The sequence below is a fragment of the Hyla sarda genome, chromosome 4 (genome assembly GCF_029499605.1).
Source record: "Hyla sarda isolate aHylSar1 chromosome 4, aHylSar1.hap1, whole genome shotgun sequence".
NCBI lineage: Eukaryota > Metazoa > Chordata > Amphibia > Anura > Hylidae > Hyla > Hyla sarda.
This window is the reverse complement of record NC_079192.1, coordinates 405,784,971-405,808,463: the sequence shown is the minus strand read 5'-3', so window position 1 is coordinate 405,808,463 and position 23,493 is coordinate 405,784,971. Positions and strand designations below refer to the sequence as shown.

Below are 23,493 nucleotides of genomic sequence, written 5' to 3'. Positions count from 1 at the left end.
GTTAGGTTCAGTTCACACTGGCAACATGTTTTCCATTATGCTAAATCTGCCATATGATGTATATATAATGTACGGGACTGGCCAGAGTAACATCAAGGTTTCCGCCATTTTGATGGAATGATTAATACAACATGCTGCATTAATCATTCCTCATCAAGTGACTGAAACCTCAACAGAACCACCAATTGAAGGGCAAAATGTCAGCGAGCATACAGCATTACAATCATACATAGCATGACAGTATAATATACAGCACAGGATCCCTAAGCTATACAACATGCTACGCTAACATTCCGCTCCATCGATCATTATAAAAGAAACAAAGTCGAACAACAATACATTACAGTCTGTGATAGGAGAGGGTTGTGGGATCTATAGGGGTAGAGACGGGCGGATCACAGGGCCAAAATACTCAGCAAACATCTAGGGAGATGAGAAAGTAGAGGGGCTTTAGTCCTCTTGTTCATTGACACCCATACTGTCCAAGATGGAACAGTCTCTAAGCAGGCTGTGGGAAAACCTCAGGAGACCAGAAGATCCTCGGGAGCCCTAACAAGTAGGTGGATATCACAGGATGTCGCTCCGGACTGTAATTGAAAATCCTATGTCTATACCCGAAACATCGGAAAAGAATACAGTAAAACAATAAAGATTTATTACATTTAGACAACGCGTTTCGAGAGCTCCTTACTCTCCGTCTGGTCCGTCATAACATAACATAAATCTGCCTATGTTTCCACTCTAAAATGGATTCCTCAAACCTGTAGTAGGTGACGAGACCTTTACACTGTAGATCAAACTTATTTATTTCCCATCATGCAATGTGTTTCGCAGTGTTGAATCACTGCTTCATCAGGCTTGACTTCCACTTGGTATTATAGCTGCATTTGTTTGCTGTTTTTGTATCCATTTTTTTTTAAACAAAAAAATGCAGCAAAAAACACACATACAAGACACCAATAACATCAACACAAATAAAACATACAAACTTAATTTAAGGCCCTGTTCACATCATGCTATGTGAACACGTATGGCATACATACTGTTGGGGATACACGTTGGGGATGTATACCTCTGACTTACTATGTCCCTATCGTACACTCTGCAATATGGCAGCTGAATAAGAATTTTGCAAATGTAAAAATAAACTCATAAAACAACAATCCAGAATCTTTGATTATTTTTACAATTTATCTGTAAATAATTTTTTTCATTTGATAATTACAATGGAAAATTTAGCAGGTTCCATCCGGAATCATGCAGGCTGTATACAGTGAGATATCAGTATGTATCCCGCTCTTGGTTTGCTTGTTTACTGCCTTGCTGCCATCTATTGGTGGTTCTCCTTCTCACAGACTCCTTTCGGCTTTTTTTTTTTTTTTTTTTTTTTTTTTTTTTTTTTTTTTTACAAACGTGTCCTATTGATCTGGCCAACTGTGTGCACATTTTTTCCGTGAGCCGCGCCAACCAATTAGGTGCCGTTTCACTTCCAGGTCAGATATTTCGAACAGCTAAGTACTGTATCCAGAGGTTAACTGGACTTAGTTTTTTGGCTCTGAAAAGCCTTCCTATTCTACTGTACAGAGGAACACGGGCCAGGCTCCGGCTCCGGATCCAGCCTTGCAAAACTGTTAAAAAAAAAAAAAGCAAGGAAGGAATTATTTTGCAACAAGTGAAGGGGAAAAAAAGACGCTATAGGGTGTGTCGGCTGGAAACTAATTTGCATTTCAATGAGCAAAGCACATGGCAATAAAACTGTCACGGGCAAACTTTGCCAACTGGTAAAAGAACACTTTATTGTATGAAAATAATAATAATAATTTTAAAAAAATTTAATAAAATAAAAGTAATGCTGAGACTGCCAGAGATTATTACCTTTAGGACAATTTCACAAAGTGTTAATTTTGGCCTGTATTATGGACCCCTACATTTATCCATATTATGGCACTAGCCATAGACCAGCATGTATCAATGGATAGGCCATATATTTGGTTCTTCCTTTAACCATTAGAAGCTGGCAATCTAAAGTATAAAGAAAAACTTTGCCCTGTTGATAAAAAAAAGTTTATATTTTTATATGGTTTAACCCTCTTGTTCTTTAAAGGGGTACTCGGCCGCTCAGCATTTGGAACAAACTGTTCCGAATGCTGGAGCTGGCGCCGGGAGCTCCTGATGTCATAGCCCCGCCCCATCATGATGTCCGCCCCGCCCCCTCAATGCAAGTCTATGGGAGGGGGCGTGACATCTGTCACGCCCCCTCCCATAGACTTGCATTGAGGGGGCCGGGCGTGACGTCGGGAGGAGGTGGAACTATGACGTCACGAGCTCCCGGTGCCGGTTCTAGCATTCGGAACAGTTTGTTCCAAACGCTGAGCAGCGGATTTCCCCTCTAAGAATAAAAAGGGTTTGCAATAGGAATTTGGTAAAAGTGTGTTCCCATCTTAGTGTTTACACACCAATAGCCCCCAATTTGCTCCTGTTGTCTACAATCCTCAGTTATCCTGATATCCTTCTCAGTCCATCATGCAGCGATAGTCGTGCTTGCGCAGAGCCCCCTCTTTTGTTCCTGGCTGGGCCGGAAGCTAGTGCGCCTGCGTCATGATGCGGGATCCAGGCCCTTCCACCCTAGGCAATGATCAGGTAAAGAAGAGGTAAACCCTGTGATGGGAATACCTCTTTAAAGAATGCGGGTTCCAGGCCCCTCCACCCTAGACTAGGCAACGATCAGGCAACGAGAGGTAAACCCTGTGATGGGAATACCCCTTTAAAGAATAGCGTATGTTCACATGGTGGAATGTCTGTGCAGAATTCCACCTGAATATTCCGCACCGGCATTCCGCTACAGCAGAGTCTCATTGATTTCAATGCATAAAAAATCTAAAATAAATAGGCAGAGCTCCTCATAGGGCAAGTAACGTCTTTTTAAGAAAAATACAGGTATATAAACCTCAGTGGTAATTCTAATGCGGTCACCTGGCCCAGTTGTCTAACAAATACAACTACATATGGGCATGAAGTAGTAAGAGGTGGTGCCGTCTTCCCATGTCGGCTCGAAGTTCACTCCAAACAGCATGCAGAGGATGATGAATTATGGAAAAAAAACGGATACCTGGTACATATCCACAGAAATAATGGCGAGAATAGTTTCCATAGAAGACTTTATTGGCCAATCATAACGCGTTTCTGGGCATAGGAGCCCCTTCGTCAGATGAATTGGCCAATATAGTAATCTATGGAAACTACTCTCTCCATTACATCAAAGGATCGTGCCAGGAATCAGTTTTTTTCCTGATTCATCATCCTCATTGATTTCAATGGGATTCTGCTGCACAATTCATGCACAATTCCGCAGCAGCGCAAAAATCCAGATTCCGGCGTCCGCAAAAAGAATAGACATGTCTATTCTTTTTTGCAGATTTTGCTCGGAAATGCATTGCCGTCTATGAGACGGTCCATTTCTGAGCAGTCCTAGTGACCACCTCATAATTCAAATGTGCGGACATTCTGCACATTTTACACCGTGTGAACATGGCCATACAGTGCCCACTGAACTGAATGACCATGCATGAAAGTATTGCAGTAGCACTAACATCCATACATGCCCCCCAAATACTTTTTGAAAAGTATGGGACACTTGGGTGACCCTATTGTGTCACAAATAACACATATATAGCTGCCAACAGTCCAGATGTTGACAGGGTAACCCCAGGATCCTAGCTACAAAACCCTGTCCAAAGTTCTGCATTTGGAGATGGTCCTAGGGTGGGGCTTGAATGTTCCAATTTTGGCATAATGGTGCCCATACACCTTATAGTAAAGTCCGGCAAACCCACCACTGACAGCGGGTTTGGCCAACTGTCTAAGGTGTATGGGGGGCATCCCGAATCTCCACCTACAGATGATGCCGGTGGAGAGAAGGAATAAGCATTTTAAAGCCCAACCCTATTGTCTTAGCTGTCTGGCTGTGGCTTACCCCTCTCAATAGACAACACATGAATTGTTCGGCAGTGCAGAACGTTCATGCATATGGGGAGCTTGGGAGAGATATCTATACGGTTAACTGTATGGTTCCTGAAAATGTATGGCAGCCTTAAAAGACAACTGTAGTGGAACACTTTTATATATTCCCGTGCCCGGGCCTCAAAAATAAACAAAATAAACATATACATACCTTCCTACGAGCCCCCGTTGGTCCGGCACAGGCCTCACGGTCCGGTAGTGCTGACATCATTCCACTTCGTCGGCGTATCACCAGCCACAGCGATATCACACCCTGGCCTGTGATAGGCTGAGCCCACTGTCATGTAGGAAGCCGGCCAGAGCTCCTTACATGACAGTGGGCTCAGCCTATCACAGGCCGGGGCGGGACATCGCTGAGGCCTGTGATACACCGAAGGCTCTGCGGCATCCCCGTCCCCAGGAAGTAGAATGATGTCAGCACTGCCAGACCATAAGGCCTGTGCCGGACCGACGGGGGCTCGTAGGAAGGTATGTATATGTTTATTTTGTTTATTTTTGAGGCCCGGGCATATATAAAAGTGTTCCACTACAGTTGTCCTTGAAGACTAGGTTCACATGTAGTATTTTGGCCAGTATTTGGTCTTCATTTTGTTTAGTACTTTTATTAAAACCAAGAGGGGGTTACATACATGGAAAAAAAAAGGTGTAAATCATTCCATGGTGTTTCTCTGTTTCAGTTCCACTTCTTTATGAAAAAGGCTTTGATCGGGCACCGTGTAATCCTTCATTTCCCCTATGGAGGTGCTATGAGGATATTGAACCCAAGCTAAAAGGCTTTGCTGATTGTTGGGGGTCTTAGAATTTTTACACAATATCTTTTCACCAAGTAGAGGTTATCCAAAGTGGAGACCCAATTTTAAGGACTGTATGAAAATAATTTTTGAAAAAGTTTAGTAATCCTTAAAAATTGGCCCTTTTCTATGGTGAACTTTACCAGGCATAAATAAAATACAGCCTTCTAGACTGGGTACTGTGTAGAGTTCAAGCAGCACTAGTTCCTCACCTCTTGCACTGTCTACGAACCAGGTAGAATAGCTCCTGTTACCATGACAGCAGACATGGCTTACTTACAAGAGTAGCTGCGGGTCAGGAGAAAAAGAGCAGACAGATAAGGGACTCAATGAAGAAAGGACAATAATTATTTATGTTTCCATGAAAATCACCACCATGGCCTTATAAAGACATGACGGTGTTGTTGACTCCTTCCATTACTTACATTATTACCCACTTTAAATTAGGACAAATGAAGCCAAATTTACATAATATATAATCATAACACGCTCAGAATAATTACACCCAGATGAAAGGAAGTCCTACAACCTGTCCTCGTACTGCCCACCAGAACACTCATATCACCTTGCTGGCTTGAAGGGCTAAATTATCTGAATTGGGTACCACTCAAGCTCTTTCCCCCGCACTTGGGTGACTGGGACTTCCCTTTTAGGATGAGTGGCAGATTATATCCAGATATAAACTGATTGGAGAGTCCAGAGCCTTATTGCCCCCTTCCCTTCCAACATCCAAAACCATAGATTTCCAAAGCGACTTTGAGAACCACCGCACCAAACTACCAACACAAAACATTGTGCTATTTACTTCTTTTCAGCCATCACATCCTCCTACCCTGCTAGCTGTAACCTCCAAGTTAAAGGGAACCTGTTCACCTGGTGGCAACACATTATATGGGGTAAAATAAGCTCTCATACCAGATCCCAATGACCTCCAGTCTGTCCATTATAGTGTAGACAGTTTTAAAACTGTTCCTCACCGGGACGAAATTTGTGGCATCCTGAGGTAGTCACAATGCTCTGGGCTCTATTCACACCTACTTATGTGTGATTGACAGCCCTGGCATGTCTGCCCTCAAAGGTCTTCTCCTTAAGTCTTAAGACCAGGGATAGTGCTACTTCTGGGCATGTGCGAGACTTCAGTGTGCAAAGAGAGGAGAGCAATGACATTGTCCGCACCCAGCTTGTCAATCAAGCTTGAGCAGGCATGAGCACCGTGACTACTTCAGGATGCCGCACGCCTTGATGACTACTTACGGGGCATGGAGGCTATCAAGACCTGGTTAGAAACCTTATTTTACCCCAAATAACTTGTTACCACCAGTTATATAAGTTAAAATCTGGTGACAAATTACTTTTAAGTAAACCCTAGTACCCTAAAGAGTAAAAACTTGGCAGCAGTACTGTTAAGACAGTAGTAGGGTAGACAAGAATGGAGCAAAGGATCATACCAAGGGTAGCAGTCAATATGCTTCAGGCCTAGTCTAGTCTGGAGCAATTACAATGCAGGAGCATGGTCAGGAACAAAGCTAAGATCAGAAGCTGGATGACAAGCAAATGACAAGAACAGGAGCCAAGAAGTCATGTACAGTACCTTAAGTATGCACATTAAAGGGGTTGTACAGTGATTATAAAACAAAAAATAGGGCTTAAACATACAAGGTTACTCACCAGCCTAATCCCCCCCTGCAGCCTGGGCACTATTGATCAGTGCTTCGTGCTTTGGTTTCAACACACAGGAAGTGCACACTTAGTCAACTCTCAGCTGTAGCGGTGACAAGACAAAAGCAGGAAGTGATGATCAGAGGGGATCGGGAACATGACAGCAGTATCAGGGGACATGGCTGGTAAGTATCTCTTTTTTTTTTTTTATTAAGAAAGCCTAAGGAAACCAAAAACATAGTAGGAAGAAATCACCCAAATGCTCCGATTTCATGTAATGTGAATGGAGGGCAGAAGGGGGAGAGGTTCCCGACATGTTAGAGTTCAACTACCCAACCCACTTGTCCTTGGAGAGATTATCTACCGCCAGAGGTATCTGACTGTGGCCTAAACCCCTTATTTCCATTCAGAACACATAAGCCAAATAATTATGTGTATGGAGGAATCGGAGAGATAGCTGTTGGTTAAACAAACATTTGTCTGACAGCTATTGCACCTTAAAGCCTTTTAGATCATTGTTTTATCGCTGAACAACCAGTTTAGTAACCAGGCAATGCACAATAGAGCCCCATTAAATAGGTTGCAGACTCTGACCTCATCTGGGGCCTGTTACCTAGGTGAAAGGACGGTACTGTGTAACACAGACAGGAGCACCGTGGTTCTAACTAGGAGGAGAAGAGGAAGTGTCTGGTTGTCTAGCAAGTGGGCAAAGTCATCAGGGAGAGCTGCAATGCCCGTTGGAGTGCAGCTGAGCCATTGGGCATGGTATGAAACTAATATCCTTATTTTCTTTTTATTGAATTAAGTTGATGATGTGACCTTGCACCACAAGCCATGACTATGTCAGTAAGGCTGGGTTCACACCATGTTTTTGTAATACAGTTCCTGTATCAGGTTTTTGCTAAAATAACGGATTCCTCAAAACCTGACTTAACTGTATCAAAACGTGTGTACAAATTTTAATCTATATACTGTTGAAAACCATATAAACGGTTTGAAAAATGATGTCCGGTTGCATGCGTTTTTTAAGAAAAAAATGTATACGTTTTTAAAGGGGTTATCCACCCCTTAAGAAGGAAGGATCTGCGCTTGTCTTGGGGCTAAGTAGCTATGTTGTGAGATTACCATAATACTGTGGCTAGCTTTTTGTGAACTGGTATTTCCTGTTTGATTTTTCTTTTTCTGACTACAAATCCCATAATTCCATTTACCTCCCTCCCACACATCAGCCACCACACCCATTGAAACATAAATGAGCTGCATCCATTCAAAATACCTGTGGTTTTCAATCAGGGTGCCTACAGCTGTTGCGTTAGTTGCAGATTCATCTCTCTCCCACCAAGCAATCGCTCCACCCATTGAAGCAGACAGGCTCCCTGTCATCAGCTGACTAGTGAGTCTGGTCTCGGCCGCATTGCAACCTGGCATAGTCAAATAAATAAGAATCCTGGAATACCCCTTTAACTTTTCTTCCCATTATGAATAAAGTTTAACTTGTTTGATTGAAATTCCAAGAAAAAAAACTGTACTAAGTCAAACCAGATGGAATCGTCCGCACATACGGTTCTGTATGGTTCCCATTGACTCCCATGTTTTAAAAAAACATATACGGTTTCAATACGGTTTTTCACCCATACCAAAAACCATGGTAGGCTACGGTTTTGGGAACTGGAAAAAACTGACAAAACCGTACAGGATGCAAAACGGACACAACCGGATACATCGTTTGGCATACGGTTTTCAATGGCGAGTCAATGCATACGGTTTTCAATGGAGAGTCAATGCATGCGGTTTTCAATGGAGAGTCAATGCATGCGGTTTTCAATGGAGAGTCAATGCATGCGGTTTTCAATGGAGAGTCAATGCATGCGGTTTTCAATACGGCTCCGTACGGTTTTCAAATTTAAAATGTGTATGGGAACTGTATTGCAAAAAGGTGGTGTGAACCCAGCCTAAAAAGGGTTAACTTGCAGTACACGGCAACTTTAGTTCCAGGGGAGGAATTTTGCAGCAGTGATTTCACGATGGAGCCATTTTAAGGCGTTGAGATTGGTTTTCACACATACATAACACGATGGGCCAGAATGAACTGAGGCGAGTATATAATAAATGAGCCAGAGACCTGACATAATCACCATTTCTTTCATCATTAATATTTCTCACTCCTTGACCTTCAGCGCATTTCGAGGGGCGACTCCTACACGGTTATTTTCAACATTCCTAAGTCTCAGGGGGATTAAGCCACAGAGTGATGGGAAAGTCTGGTGTTATAATAGGGGCGGGTTCGACGTCATGATAGCGAATTTGTGGACCTCGAGAGAGACAGCGTGATGGACGTATTAAACGAACCAGAGTCTGTGCAATCCATAAAGTTTATGTAGCATGAAAGCCATTGATGGTGAAGTATTATAGGCAGAAATATATGCCTACAATAACAAGCTCAAGAGTTCACGTCTTTCTCCATCACAATCTGTTGCTTTATAGTCCCATAAGCAACACAAAGTTTAAAACAACAACACCCCTGAAATAAAGCAGTCTCCGGGGCTTATAGACTGCTTATAGAAGAGAGACACTTGCTATATAAACCTTTGAAGGTATTCTAATGGACTGCAGCTAACCTGCTGCCCTAGGGTCCAATAACACTAATATTCTTCGTGAGAGTCCACGTGCGGGGAGACATACAGGAAACATATACAACAAGGATATATACATAGAAAACAGTTATATTGAATGTTTACATAACTTCTTATCACATTAAACAAGTGATATTCCCAACTAGGATTCTTTGTTCAATAGTTTAAGTGGTTTAGGACCTTCGAGGGAATATGGAATAGAGGCTATAGAAAGGTTCTTCACCTAGACATAAAAAGGTATTTAAAGGAACAGCACTTGCTGGAGTACTACATGGTAACTGGAATCACAAAGGGGGGGGGGTTATTTTGAAAGAATGATGTCCACCTATGGAAAACCCCATTTAAATTCACTATTGGGAGTTCCAAGTATAATACATTGTCTGAGTGTGGTAGAGAAGTGGTCCTAGACCCATTCCTCAAGTTCCAACAACATTCTGTACTACAGAGGCCCCAACCCAGTCCTGGACTACTGGTGGGCCTTGAGGACTTGGTTGGGACCTCTGTAGTAGAGGATGTTGGTAGGACTTGAGGACTGAGTTGGGACCTCTGTAGTAGAGGATGTTGGTGGTCCTCGACGACTGGGTTGTGGACTTCTGTAGTAGAGGATGTTGATGGACCTTGCAGACTGAATTGGGACCTCTGTAGTAGAAAATGTTGGTGGGCCTTGAGGACTGGGTTGGTAACCTTTGTAGTAGAAGATGTTGGTGGACTTTGAGGACTGGGTTGGTAACCTTTGTAGTAGATGTTGGTGGGCCTTGAGGACTGGGTTGGTGACCTCTGTAGTAGAAGATGTTGGTGGACCTTGCAGACTGGGTTGGTGACCACTGTAGTAGAGGATGTTGGTGAGCCTTAAGGACTGGCTTGGGGGCTCTGTAGTAGAGGAAAATGGTGGGTTGGCGTCAAGTGTTTCGGGTGTTGTGTAGCCTGGGACAGGACCAACCGAGTCATCGGATCATCATTGATATCATGAATGCTGTATGGTATTGCTAAAGGCCAAAATCAAGAGGATAACAAAACTTTTAAATATAAATACAGATTAGGGTCTGAATGAATATATCCTGTAACAACCTGGCCACTGGGAAGGGGCCACATTCTATTACTTCCTAGAGAAGTTTATATACATTTTTCTGTCTGTTATCTCCTCTTTATTTCATCTGCCATAAAGCACTCACGCCTTGCTGCAAAATACAAAATACAGATCTATGTGCCACTATATGGTATCCAAACTACAAAAAGGAAAATTGTGTAACAGTGAAGTCAAAAAGTGAATGAATTCTAAATATAAAAAAATCCTTCTAGCGCAAATTGCAGGAAAATTCACAGATTTTCAAAAATCTGCATCGTAATCCACAGCAAATCCAACCCATGTACACTTTCCTAAGCAAAATGCGCCAGAATAATGGCTCAAATTGTGCCAAATGACATGCACCAATAGGTATGTGTTCTGTTTCTCTCAATACACATGCACGCTCGACTTGGCCTTGTGTGTACCTGGCACACATACAGTATGTTCTCAATAGGGAGAGGGGAAAAAGCTTCCGCCAGTCTCCTCTGATTACACCTGCCATCAGGTGTAGAGTTGGAAGGCCACCATATGTTTTCGACAGTGTGCCAACAACTATCTCTCCAAAACCCTCAATACACATGCATACTCGTCTTGGTCTTGTGTGCATGTGTTCTTTAAGGGGAGAGGAGTAAGAGCTGCTGCAAGATTCCTGTGATAGGACCTTACCTTCTTGAGAACAAAGGTTTAGTTAAGATCCAACATGGCTGATCCTTCTAGACTTCCAATATCTTGAGTTCCCCTGATGAAGCTGGGTGACAGTCAAATGTACATTGGGGTTTATCAGTTCAGTTTCTGCAAGGTCATCCTGGTACTCTACTGTCATTTTTGTATTGCTGCTATGCTTTAGACTACTGCTAATGTTTATTGCACCATTATGAATGCCAGTTGCCAATTGCCCTAATGTTCATACTTTCTCTCATGTGTGTAGTGTTACTGCCATCTCCCTTTGTAAACATTTTATTCAAGTTTTATGTATTACATTATAATAAAGGTTATTGATTATTTTTCCATTTTAGTGATTTTTTACAAATTTTTGGGGGGTTGTCTGTTGTGGTAGAGTACAACACAGGTATTGATCTACTTTGTGTGTCAAATTATTACATAGTGTATGCAACTGGGGATAAGTTGGCTCTTCTGCCTGTCCTGTCTAGCTTTATGCTGTCAGTGATAGGTCGTAAATCAGTAATAATAAATGTTATCTATTGTTTTGTACATGCTTAGACTTGAATTCATACCCAAAGGTTTATACGGATACTTTGGGAATGCTGTAACATATGGAGTACAACACCCAAGTATCTCTCCCATCTTCGAAAATCAGATTTTTATGTAGCATTACTCTTTCCCAAGCAAAGAAAAGTCAGCTGAATCCCCCTTTGGGATACTCCCCGGCAGCCCCGGCGCAGCATTAAAAATTAAATTGCTTGTCTGTTAAATGAGAGCGCCGGATTATGTGTCCCAGTGTAGTATTTCTGCATAGAAGATGTTTATAGATGAAAGAAGCCGCCGTACGATGGTTGGTTGAGAACAGTTAGTTATAGTTATTAGGGACCGCGCCATACAGCTTGAAAAGCACAAGAAATTTAATTAAACCAAATGAGATACATAATGTGAAAATTTGGGAATACTGTATTCCCTTTCTTAGTTCAAGCATGTATAAATAAAACCCCTGCCAGCGGCTGCTTCACATGGCTATGCCAACCAGCATTGCCTGAGGATGTCAGCGTTGTGTGGTTACCAGGGTCTGCCCGGATTCCATCTTGTCCATTCATCACTGGTTCTGAGTTCCTTCCTGGCTTGCCCTTGGCCCTATTACTTGCTTCTCCTCCCAATCCCAATTTCTAGTTTTCCTCTCTGCTTGCCCCTTTTGCACTTTGGATCTTGATGTAAATTCACATATCTGCGGCAAAATCCAGAGGTGTTGCACCCACATGGCAAAATTCTCCACTGATATACCGAAAGTGGTGACAGGAGTCGTAAAATTTTGCAAAACAAGTTTGCAGGGGAAAAGTCGAAAACTTTTGATGGGTGTCATAGCATTTTCTCTCCCGCACTGTGTCATGTGACCAGGAATAACTCATGTTGTATGTCTATGGGGCTGGCTTGACCTCATAGACACAGAGGGGGAAGTGCTTCTCTTCCAAACCCTTGGTGTTTGGTCATGGGTCTAAACACTGAAATCCCGACCGATAAAAACTTTTGACATGTCCCTAGGACAAAGACCCACACTATGTATATGGGTCAAATGTTAGTGTTTTCATGTATATACTATTCAAATACATTTTAAGATGCACTGGAGAGGATTCTGCATTGCTTTTCTCTTATCTACTGCATCTGGAAGTGAGGCAATCCAGTTTTTATCCATACATCCATCCTTGCGAAGAAAGTGGTGCGGTCCTGCTTGCAGAATTGTGCTTTGATATCCCTAGGGTAAAAGTACACTTGATGGATATGGATTAGATTCCTAAACTCTCATCCATGTGTCTACTACTGTATTCTGCACAAATCCAATGGTACAATCCATAGCGTAGTCTCCAATCAGGGGAAGCCGTCGGTAAACCAGACCTAGGAGATGTATGAATTTGGTTCTTTTTCTAAATATTATGGAGGCATCTATGTAGCTCCTACAAATATCATCAGTACTGTCCGTAGTGTGTAATAATGACAACCATGAACATTAAAGATGGCCTTGGGGTGAACCTCATGTCTTTACAATATCCTCACCCCAAGGCCATCTTTAGTGTTCAAGGTTGTTCACACCACCACCATTGCTTCTGTTATAATGGAAACCATGATGGCAGTGCCAAATCTGTTGAGCGACAGATAACAACTGAGCCAAAAGACCTTATGGATGGGTTTTCTTGTGGTATCTGACATTTTCACAGGAAGAATAGCACAGCATACTGACAAAACTACAACAGAGGCTCCGAAATGTAAATGGAGCTCCTGATGCTAAAGACACAGTCGAAGGGTATATTATGTTCTCCTTTCATATTAAAGGAAAGAAAAACAGTAAGACAGCTTCAACCTCTGATATCTGCACCTATTCAGCACCTCCAGTGTTCATCCAACAGATACCAGGAAAGGAATGTCCAACAAACTGAAGGCAAAAAAACTTGCGTTTCAGAACTTCTTGGCCCTAAGTCCTGGCATTCCTAAGGGTCTGGAACACCCAAAACATGTCAAGATTTCTTGCATTGAAACATTGGATATCTGATGCAGTAAACATAGATACTTTTTCTTCTTCAGTTTGCTGGACATTTTTTTTCTGGTATTCATGGCGGACATGTATTAAGGAAAGACTGTCCTTCGTGACCTTCACAAACTGCATCAAATAAAACCTGAACATGATAACAACACCCTACGAAATCACTGCCAAGTGCCACTGTACCTAATAGTACACGAAAACCAGCCCCACATATAAGCCCTGCGCCTGTTGATTGTTCATCCCACCGCATACTTTAGTACAAAACATTGTCGCATTACGGCGAGTGGGGCTGTATTCTGTTACAGACGGAAAGCACTTGCTCGAGGAGATTCAGCTTGTTATTTTTAATGTTCATTCTCTTCCAGGCCTCTCTCCTCCTCCATAGATCACAATACGGCAAGGATTTTATCAAGTGCCGTTCCACCCCCCACCCCCCCAACCGCAGTTATGTGCTAGTGAAAAGTGTGATTAACTACATGGCGCTTTAAAACTATATGTCCTCCAGTGACATGCCCTAATCCGCGCTCCGGCTCAACCTAATTGGCTGCCATGTGAAACCCAGTTAAAAAAAGTGATTACTTGATGTAAAGCAAGTAAATTATTGACATTTAAAAGCCATCTCAGAATGGCTGCAATAACTCAAAAAGTCTGCTCGCTAAAAGCAGACGCACTTAGGAAGGGCCTGGTCTTACCGCTGCGGACCACATGAAGCCGAAAGAAAACATACTGTGAGGGTAATCCATTTAAAAATCTCAACAATCTTTTAATCCCCTGAGCAATTCTTTATGTTACCTTAACTCCCCAGGAAATCCAGCATCCGAATTAGACAATTGCAAACAGATGTGCAAGAGTAAGTCGTAGACCTGCGTCGCTACCTGGATTGTCGGGCTGTATCCTAGGACGCCATGCAGCACATAGATTGGGAGAAAAAACAAAGAAGGATTTCCCATTATTCTTAGTTTTTGTTTAATTTTTTGAAAATATCAAAGACAATAAAATTAAAGGGGTATTACGGAAAACAAAAGTTTACTTCTTTTTGAAACAACTTAAAGGGGTACCCCACTGCCCCAGCGTTCGGAACATTTAGTTCTGAACGATGTGTGCAAGCTGCGGGGGTTGTGATGTCATGGCCACGCCCCTCGTGACATCACAGCACGCCCCTCAATGCCAGTCTATGAGAGGGGGCGTGGCGGACGCCACGCCCCCTCCCATAGACTTGCATTGAGGGGGGGTGGCCATGACATCACGAGGGGCGTGGATGTGACGTCACAACCCCCGCAGTCCGCACCCAGCGTTCAAATCTAAATGTTTCGAATGCTAGGGCAGTGGGGTACCCCTTTAATATATAGAAAGTAAAGGTTCCCACATAATCACTCACGACTAACTGTCCCAAAACGTGATGTTTATCACCAAAAATTACGACCTGTATTTCAACTTCACCTGGCTGGTCGCACATGCTCAGTTGCAGTACAAGGAGTTATAGGATGATATTTGAGTCATTTTTAATGGCTTATCGATGGCTTTCCAATGTTTACCCACAAGGTTGTAATGTAGACATCCACAGTTATAACAGGCTTATAGGACCTCGTCACATGCTGCACAATGTACCTTTTACTGCATGCTTAAAGGGAATCTGTCAGCTGTAATTCACGTTTCAAAGCTGTTAGGACAAGGAGACACACAGTACTTTTTACACTCCTCAAAAAAATAAAGGGAACACTAAGATAACACATCCTAGATCTGAAAGAATGAAATAAATCATATGAACTATTTTTGTCTTTTCAAAGTTGAATGTGCTGACAACAAAATCACAAAAAATATCAATGGAAATCAAATTTATCAACCCACGGAGGTCTGGATATGGAGTCACACTCAAAATCAAAGCGGAAAACCCCACTACAGGCTGATCCAAACTTTATGTAATGTCCTTAAAACAAGTCAAAATGAAGCTCAGTAGTGTGTGTGGCCTCCACGTGCCCGTATAACCTCCCTACAATGCCTGGGCATGCTCCTGATGAGGTGGAGGATGGTCATCCTGAGGGATGTCCTCCCAGACCTGGACTAAAGCATCCGCCAACTCCTGGACAGTCTGTGGTGGATGGAGCGAGACGTCCTAGATGTGCTCAATCGGATTCAGGTCTGGGGAACGGGCGGGCCAGTCCATAGCATCAATGCCTTTCTCTTGCAGGAACTGCTGACACACTCCAGCCCCATGAGGTCTAGCATTGTCTTGTATTAGGAGGAACTCAGGACCAACCGCACCAGCATATGTTCTCACAAGGGGTCTGAGGATCTCATCTCGGTACCTAATGGCAGTCAAGCTACCTCTGGCAAGCAGAAGGAGGGCTGTGCGGCCGCCCCCCAAAGAAATGCCACCCCACACATTACTAACCCACCGCCAAACCAGTCTGCTGGAGGATGTTTCAGGCAGCAGAACCTTCTCCACGGTGTCTCCAGACTCTGTCACATGTGCTCAGTGTGAATCTGCTTTCATCTGTGAAGAGCACAGGGTGCCAGTGGCGAATTTGCCAATCTTGGCGTTCTCTGGCAAATGCCAAACATCCTGTATGATGTTGGGCTGTAAGCACAACCCCCACCTGTGGATGTTGGGCCCTCATACCACCCTCGTGGAGTCTGTTTCTGACCGTTTGAGTGTATAAATAGAGAAGACGCGTATTTTGAATCAAGTACAGAATAATTTCATTAAACATATATGCAAAAAAGAACGCATAAATTTAAAATACACTTAAAAACCACTTAGCAGGAAAGGTAATCATAGTCCAGTGTTACTGGACACAAAAATACATGTAAAGATGACCCAGTAGGGAAACAGAGAGATGGAGGCCAAATGCATCAATGTTTAGCTTAGTCAAAGGACACTGGGACAGTACTATTTAAAATAAGGGACCCAAGCTGAGAAGTAATGAGCCCAATACAGTAGTAATAGAAAGACCCAATAGGGGAATCAATAGTTAGTTACTCCTGGTAAAGGAGATGGTGGGACAATAAAAAAAACTGACATTGAAAATAGATGCAATAGTATATTTACAAGGTAACTTGCCTAGTGGCTGATAATCACAGGCCTTCAGCACCCTGGAGGCCTGTGATTATCAGCCACGTGGCGTGACATCACGTGGCGTGGCGTGACATCACATCTCCAGCCGCGGGAACCCAGTGTTCTAAACCTAGTGTGTAGAATGCCAGGTGCGGCACGGAGATCGTGTGGGTCCCAGCTGCGGGACCCCTGCAACCAGACATCTTATCCCCTATCCTTTGGATACTGGATGCAGTACTGCTAAATAAACACCCCATGTGAACACTGTCTTACACGATGACTTTTGAGTACTTAAAGGGGTACTCCTGTGGAAAACTTTTTATTTTAAATCAACTGGTGCCAGAAAGTTAAACAGATTTATAACTTACTTCTATTAAAAAATCTTAATCTTTTCAGTACTTTTTAGGGTCTGTATACTACAGAGGAAATGTTTTTCTTTTTGGAACACAGAGCTCTCTGTTGACATCATGATCACAGTGCTCTCTGCTGGCATCTTGTAGGAACTATCAAGAGCAGCATATGTTTGCTATGGGGATTTTCTCCTACTCTGGACAGTTCTTAAAATGGACAGAGATGTCAGCAGAGAGCACTGTGGTCATGAATGTCAGCAGAGAGCTCTGTGTTCCAAAAAGAAAACCATTTCCTCTGTAGTATTCAGCAGCTAATAAGTACTGGAAGGATTAAGATTTTTTAATAGAATTTTACCAATTTACCAATCTGTTTAACTTTCTGGCACCAGTTGATTTAAAAAAACAAAAACAAAAAAGTTTTCCACGGGAGTACCCCTTTAAGGACTACTATATCTCTCAAGAAACCTTCTTCTAGTTTATAAAGTTATGGATTGTGCTAATCTATTGAATCTCAATAATCTGCAGTGACCTTTTGTCACCTTTCAAATGAAGGACGTAAAAGTTCTTTAAATTAATCCTCATACTTCTGCACCAACCAGCAATACTCTACGTTATTCTTTGCGTATTGCAGCAGATCTGCGGTATCCTCCCCAGGACAGGCGTTATTTGAGGGGGCCCCTTGTGCCTCTTATCTGTGACAAAGTTATAATACCATATAGCTCAGCCTGCCCACGGGTATCCCAGTCCACCTTTGGGTGGCATTCCTTCATGCCATGTGCAGCGGGTGAAATAAATATTGAACACGTCACCATTTTTCTCACTAAATATATTTCCATTGACATGAAATTTGTACCAGCTGTTGACAACAACCCAAGTAATCCAAACGTACAAAAAATAAGCAAACAAATAAGCTCAGAAATTAAGTTATATGTAAGGCACACTATAAAATTCATCCGTTTAAAGATCCGTTTGATGTTCCGTTATGAAAACCCTGAAAATTGGCCATTAAACGTCCGTTAGAAAATCCCATTATAGTCTATGGGATTTTCACATTATCCGTTTTAATCCATTATAGTCCGTTATTAATAACGGACGTTATTTTCTGATGGAAGATAGTAAAGGAAGAAATAGCGCATGCACTATTTTTTCCGTTTATTCTCCCGTAACAAAATAACGTCCTTTATTAATAATGGGCTATGACGGATTCAAACGGATAATGTAAAAATCGGACGTTTAATGGCCAATTTTCAGGGTTTTCATAACGGAACATCAAACGGATCTTTAAAACGGATGAATTTGATAGTGTGAAAGCAGCCTAATAATGTGAAATGACACAGGGAAAAAGTATTGAACACATGAAGAAAGGGAGGTGCAAGAAGGCCTGGAAAGCCAAGTTAACAGCAAAAATCTATCAGTAATTAAAAAGTAATTCCAGCCCCTTGTCAGTGCAAATTTTAAGCATTGAATGCCATGTGCAGCGGGTGAAATAAGTATTGAACATGTCACCATTTTTCTCACTAAATATATTTCCATTGACGTGAAATTTGTACAACCCAAGTAGTAGGCCTGGAAAGCCAATTCAACAGCTAAAATCTATCAGTAATTAAAAAGTAATTCCAGCCCCTTGTCAGTGCAAATTATTATCAGCAGGTTCAGCCCCAACTGATGGCTAAAAAAAGGTCTCATTGCCAAGGTGTCAACCAAGACACATCTCATGATGGGTAAAAGCAAAAAGCTGTCTCAAGACCTTCACAACCTCATTGTTATTTTTAAAAAAAAAATCAGAAAAGTTGTGTGTATTTGCTTCTTATAATATCTATGATTGAAATACAAAAAGAAAAAAGGAATAATGGCCGGACAGGACAACTCGGCTACCTTCTATAAGAGATCCAGTAGCCTGATCCTGTAGAACTCTACTGCAAAGTCATGACCTTGAGTCCCAAGAAACTAGAAGTCCTGAAGTCAACTACCATGTAAAATGATCCACTTATCAACATCTGAGATATCCCCCAGTCGTGCTGAACTTTCCCGTTTTGGTGAGGATATAGAAGGTGTGAGAGTCAGCTTTCTCCTTTCACTTCATTTACTGCTGTCTTTAGCCAAGATTTATACTCTGGACATGTCAAACATCAGAATTTTTTTGTTCACTTTGTTACCTCGACTGCAATTTGTCATTTTAATATCTTTCTTTCTTATAGGTATCACGTTTCTTCCTTCTCTCTCAACCCATTATTTCATCTCCCAGATCCCCTGTCTATGACTATACCTCATTTTTACCTACAAAGTGTGAAATTTGGTCCGGGGGTCATCAATATCTTGTTACACCTTAAGTTGGCTGCGGTCAGGGTTAAATAAAAAATACATGCAAGACTTGAGAAATTCAGCCTGCTAGAGGAAAGGACCTTCATACTGAATTCTTACTTAATGGGGTATTCCAGTGGAATTATTATTTTTTTTAATTAACTGGTGGCAGAAAGTTAAACAGATTTGTAAATTACTTCTATTTAAAAATCTTAATCCTTCCAGGACTTATCAGCTGCTGTATGCTCCAGAAGTTCTTTTCTTTTTGAATTTCTTTTCAGTCTGACTACAGTGCTCTCTGCTGACACCTCTGTCCATGTCAGGAACTTTCCAGAGCAGGAGAGGTTTACTATGGTGATTTGCGCCTGCTCCGGATAGTTCTTGACGTGGACAGAGGTGTCAGCAGATAGCACTGTGGTCAGACAGAAAGGAAATTCAAAAAGAAAAAACTTCCTCTGGAGCATACAGCAGCTGATAAGTATTGGAAGGGTTAAGATTTTTACATAGAAGTAATTACAAATCTGTATAACTTTCTGGCATGCACTTCAGTAATAAAGGTGTTTTACCAGTGAATGCCCATTTTGATTGGTCAGTTCTGTAACACCTGCACTCCGGCCGGACTCGCCGGACGTCAGCGCTCTCTGCTTATGTCCCCGCTGCCAGCGGCGCTGGGATTCGCATGCGAATCCCAGCCTGTCACTCACCTCCCTCATCTTCCAGCTCTCCAGATCCTTGCAGCCCCGGCTCATGTGCCCCGCCTCCTAGGGTGATGCGCGCGCCAAAGCTCTTTCACTTAAAGGGCCAGTGCTCTATTAATCAAATGTCTACACCTGTCCCCTGTGCTTAAATATCTGCTCCTCCCTTGTTTCCCTGCTGGATCTTTTTTTTTACCTTGTGCCATAGTGAAAGTGTGTTCCTGTGTTTCTGTTACCATGTTATCTGTTACCTGTTCCTTGCTACCTTGCCTCCCCTGCACCTGTGTTACCTGCCCTGACCTACTGCCTTCTTGCCACGTCCTGCCAGTCTCCTTCTGTGTCACGCCACTTCCCAGCTACCTGTGTGGACGAGTTGTGCCAGTGGTAGCGACCTAGGTGCCGCCTGGCGCAGCAAGACCATCCCGCTTTGCCGCAGGCTCTGGTGTAAACCATCGGCACCTTAGACTCCGCTCCCTGGCACGGCTCATGTCATCATCCACATAGGCCCAGAGGATCCACCACCTGCCGTGTCCCGTTACAAGTTCTTCCAGCCATGGAGTTTTGCTATTCTTTTATGATTGATGTCCACCTTTTCTATTTTTAATGTATACCAATTAAACTTTATGTATTAACGAAATGATGCCTGGCATGGTACCCAATAAAATGCATAGGATTTTAGAGCAATGTACAGATCAATAAAGCTATAAAGAACATCTATGTCTTTCTCTTTCTGGAGGAACTTAAACATTAGGTCCTCTCCAGAATGACAAAGAGAAAGAGATAGCTGTTCTTTATAGCTGCTCTATGTTCCAGCTAAACGAAGGTCCCAAAGGAAAGGACTCCACTTTATCAACTCTATTAAGACTACAGTCAGCAACCACTGGGTTAAGCGGGGCAAGGAAAACCTGCACATTTTTCAACAAAGCCATTACTACTTATAACACCAGCCCGTAATCCTTTATGGTGATATTTTATGAAGTCTACTGGAGAAGAAGCCACAGACATGACCTATCCGAGTGGAATTACACCATTTCTACTTGCCTCGCATTAGAGCGCACAATAACTTCTGCTCTGAAGATCACTACTGATTTATAGGCAGGTGCCGGAGGAAGCGTGGTACTGATGGGTGGTTTGGCTACCTACGAGTGAGTGAGGCAACCGCTGGAGAGCTGGGCCATAAATCATGCAATACCCCTGGGGGAATAGTGCACTTTTATACGGTTCAGATGTGCCGCCTTTTATTCTGTACATGCAAACCTGGATCCAACTGAATAATACAAAGCAGAACTAAGAAGTTTCTTATTTCCAGAAGAAATTGCTAGTGTGAGTCTTAAAATCAGGTTCATACAATGCAGTTTTTAAGGGGGGGGAGATAAGTTACATTCGACAATCAAGTCTATGTCGTGTCGGATGTAGGAAAATATATAGGGACGTGCTTAAAACCTAACTTTTAATAATGTCATACACATTACTAAAATCCGCCAGCCATGTGAAGAATATTAGAAGAACCCCTAGAGGCATCACTCAAGGGTCCCCTGGGGAAAGGACGAATCCATAAATACCCTCCACCACTCTTAAAAGGTATCAGGTGTATGTATAGACAATGGTCACAATGTATTGAATGATATCTCACGCCACCATTCCTACGCGTTTTGGTCAAGCAGGTAAATGCTACCTCGTCAGGGGAGACTTGGGGATGACCTAGACCATGAATGCTCTATTATAAATCAGATCCACTTGCATACATCTAGGTCACTTGCATACATCTACAGACTGAGGGTGAGAACTTTTAGTGGGTCACTCATGGCGTCCAAGAAATGCTTCTGTTGTGCACCCGCAGTGGCAGGAAGGGGGTCATTCCGTTATGTTGACCAACTTCCCCGCACAAACGTGTCGGGGAAGAGTGTTGACAACCACAGTGAATGCATTTTCTGCTCATCTAACCCCGATGAAAAGCAACAAAAATATCTAAAAACATGTGTCTTCTGCTTAGTTTGGACAGGAAAGAACATCACACGCACTTAAAGGGGTACTCCGCTGCTCAGCGTTTGGAACAAACAGTTCTGAACACTGGAGGGGGGAGCACGTGACATCATAGCCCTGCCCCCTCATGACATCACATCACACCCCCTCAATGCAAGTCTATGGGAGGGGGCGTGACAGCCATCACGCCCCCTCCCATAGACTTGCATTGAGGGGGCGGAGTGTGATGTCATGAGGGGGCGTGGCTATGACATCACGAGCTACCGGCGCCGGCTCCAGCTTTCGGAACAGTTTGTTCCAAACGCTGAGAAGCGGAGTACCCCTTTAAGACTGATCTGCACAAAAAACTTTTCCATTCTCCAAGTTGTACTTTAAAACTTTAGGCCTGAGGTTACGAGAGCTGCTGACCAATTTTTTTATAAGAGGCTATCAAGAATTAGAAAGACATGGATTTTATCCCAAAACAGCGGCACACTTGTCCACAGGTTGTCTGCGGTATTGCAGCTCAGCTGCATTCACTTCAATGGAAAATGGAAATGAGTTGCAATACCAGACACAAGCTATGGAACAGGTGTGAGGCCGCCTCAGGAAGAAAGCCGCCACCATGTCTTCATCTCCTGGAGACGACCATGTTTATTATATAAGATTCTGGCAAGGCAACCCTACAAACTGGACCACGGGTATGGGGCTAATACAAGCCCATTTAGCAGAGGCCATTAGGAGCATGCTCATTGTCATTTTGGGGAGGAGCTTAAATTGTACCTGTCACTTTAAAAAAAACTTTTGACATTTCCTACAGATATGTCAAGAATTTTAATTGGTCATGGTCTGAGATCCCAAATGATCACTAGAATGAGCAGAGAGAAAAGCGTCCCCACTTTCTGTTCCGGTGGCCAAGGCGGTCCCATAAATTTACATTGGCTCATTCTAGTTATCGGTTAGGGAGATGCTGTGTTTTGAACTACCCACCACCTGCCAAATACCATCCCTACAGTGATCATGGTGGGGACAGCATCATGTCTGGGGGAAACAGGCACTGCCCATCACCTGCCCAATATCATCCCTACAGTGAAGTATGGTGGGGACAGCATCGTGTCTGGAGGAAACCAGGCTCTGCCCATCATCTGCCCAATACCATCCCTACAGTGATCATAGTGTGGGCAGCATCATGTCTGGAGGAAACCAGGTACTACCCATCACCTGCCCAATACCCTCCCTACAGTCATCATAGTGGGGGCAGCATCATGTCTGGAGAAAACAGACACTGCCCATCATCTGCCCAATACCATCTCTACAGTGATCATGGTGGGGGCAGCATCATGTCTGGAGGAAACCAGGCACTGCCCATCACCTGCCCAATACCATCCCTACTATGATCGTGGTGGGGGCAGCATCATGTCTGGAGGAAACCAGACACTGCCCATCACCTGCCCAATACCATCCCTACAGTGAAGCAAGGTGAGGGCAGCATCATGTCTGGAGGAAACCAGGCACTGCCCATCGCCTGCCCAATACCATCCCTACAGTGATCATGGTGGGGGCAGCATCATGTCTGGAGGAAACCAGGCACTGCCCATCACCTGCCCAATACCATCCCTACAGTGATCATGGTGGGGGCAGCATCATGTCTGGAGGAAATCAGGCACTGCCCATCACCTGCCCAATACCATCCCTACAGTGATCATGGTGAGGGCAGCATCATGTCTGGAAGAAACCAGGCACTGCCCATCCCCTT

At 43.2% G+C, this 23,493-nt stretch overlaps 1 long non-coding RNA gene across 1 annotated transcript in view; it reads right to left on the bottom strand.

Moving 5' to 3' along the window:
* LOC130267560 (uncharacterized) overlaps positions 1 to 23,493 on the bottom strand; it is a 63,217-nt gene that overhangs the window by 10,385 nt on the left and 29,339 nt on the right. The window contains exon 2 of the long non-coding RNA XR_008843219.1: positions 14,167 to 14,269. This is a non-coding gene — a long non-coding RNA (uncharacterized LOC130267560). The remainder of the gene's footprint in view (positions 1 to 14,166; positions 14,270 to 23,493) is intronic.